This window comes from Leiobunum rupestre, chromosome 11 (assembly GCF_980474605.1).
Source record: "Leiobunum rupestre chromosome 11, qqLeiRupe1.1.hap1, whole genome shotgun sequence".
In the NCBI taxonomy this organism is placed as follows: domain Eukaryota; kingdom Metazoa; phylum Arthropoda; class Arachnida; order Opiliones; family Sclerosomatidae; genus Leiobunum; species Leiobunum rupestre.
In genome coordinates this window covers 48,632,757-48,635,186 of record NC_143394.1, presented here as the reverse complement: position 1 = coordinate 48,635,186, position 2,430 = coordinate 48,632,757, and positions in this window count along the sequence as shown.

Here is a 2,430-nt window from a genome sequence, read left to right as displayed (position 1 = left end):
TTAGAACGAAACTTACGAAAGACGTTTTATCTCATCTTTCCTTATATTTTCGTAATCCTAATTGTTTTTTCTAAGATGTATTTTGTATTCTTTATTTTTTTTTCATAAATTGTTTGTTTTTCTTTGCAAAATTTTCAATCAATAAAATGGTTGTCCTTCAGATTTTCCCTCTAATAATTCAAATCTTGGCAGACGGAATTCGTAATGGCACTACCACCATCCGAAGATCCTTTGCCGCAACACTATTTAGAAGACTGAAATATTTCTAAATGCATTCGCAAATTCGTAAACCGAAATTTATGTAAACTGTTGTATTTTTCGCCAAATTCTAATTTAATCCTAAAACATTAGTAAAATGTGGGTTCATCAACCACATTTAAAACGCGTCTAGATCCCAAATTTAGAAAATATTCCTTCTACAGACGAAGCGAGTGCTTAAAATAGTCAATCTTTTGTACGATTCAATGATTATTTCATTTGTTGCCAAGTTACGCGTTAGTCCAGGGTTATAGCATTTTTAGGAGGTTGGATAACGACGCTGTACCAGTAATAGTCACTCTTGTCCCACAACTACTCAGACTTTCTATCCCCCAATCTAATTGAAGGATGGGATTTTTACGTTGATTTGTCAACAGCGCCTTCTATTGCGGATAAATATAGACTCGTTAATAAATAAGAAAGGCATAGTGGAATCGATTAATTATGAAAATAATTTATTAAAATGTATTTACGTTTAAACTAAAAGTATGACTATTTACTCAATGTAATCAGCAATATTTATTGAAGTGTCGACGAAAGTTTTGTTAATCGAACGATAGAAAGTCATTGATATTTTTTTATCACGCGAATAACTTACGTACTTATCCCTGATAATTTTCCTTTTATAATCCATTTAAACTTTCCAAAAACTTTTTAATATATGTTCTGGCTGATCATTTAGGAAATACCAAATGAAATGGTACTTCTATTATTGTAAACAACTATGGTAGTTACAGTGTGTACAAAATGGTGTTGCAAATTTTGATTGGGTTGTTCGATCTTGTTACTGACTGTCGTTGAGGACGTACTCGTTGGTTGATACGAACTGGTCTGAGGTTTCAGATCTTTGATTCCGTAATTCTGAGCTGAGGATGTGGGAACATTAGCTGTTGTCAGCCGCGAAAGGATCTGGCTTAGATGCTTTTGAATCATGGTTACGAATTGTAACTGGCTTTCTGTTGAAAACATCCGAAGCTCTCAGAATTTAAAATAAAATATTAATTTCTATTAAATTTGGGTACACGACTTGGAAATTGTACAGCTTGCGCAAAACAAAATTACGTAATATTCACAAAATAAATTTGATATATAAATAACGTAATATACACAAAATAAATTTGATATATAAATAACGTAATATACACAAAATAAATTTGATATATAAATAACGTAATATACACAAAATAAATTTGATATATAAATAACGTAATATACACAAAATAAATTTGATATATAAATAACGTAATATACACAAAATAAATTTGATATATAAATAACGTAATATACACAAAATAAATTTGATATATAAATAACGTAATATACACAAAATAAATTTGATATATAAATAACGTAATATACACAAAATAAATTTGATATATAAATAACGTAATATACACAAAATAAATTTGATATATAAATAACGTAATATACACAAAATAAATTTGATGTGTAAAAAACATAATATACACAAAATAAATTTGATGTGTTAAAAACATAATATACACAAAATTAATTTGATGTGTAAAAAACATAATATACACAATATAAATTACATTTAATTCAATATACTTATTTATAAAAACAATATTAATGAAAATTCTGCTGGCTGGCCTCACATGTGGTGTATCTAAAAGTATTATTTACAATATTTTTATTTAGGCTAAATTACAGTTTAGATAAACTATATTTGATAAGTAAATAATACCTGGAGACATGTCATCGACGAGAAGTGTAAATAGGTAAATGTTTATTTAAATTGAATTGTAAATATTATATTTCGACCAAGGCGTAAGGCAGGGACGTAATTTCAAGATTTTTCAGGGGGGGGGGGGGCAGAACTTGAGTGTCCAATGGTCTAATGGCGGCCTCAGGGGCCAGCGCACCGAAACTGGTTTTTTTAAAGGGCAAAAACTTGTTTAATTTATACTTTATTTGCGCTGTCGCCGGAACTGTGGAACACCAAAGATTTCGGTCATAAATAAAAGTTCGCACCAATAATATGTATTTATATTTAGGAAGATTGAATATGTTGAGCCACCTTCCCCCGTGTCGGGAGCGGGGAGGAAGACCAAACGTCACCGGCTTCTGTTTCCATCGTATTGGGAAACATCAGTTTTACGGAGCCAATGAGATACCAATTAGTCGATTTATTTTAAGCGGAGGAGCATACCA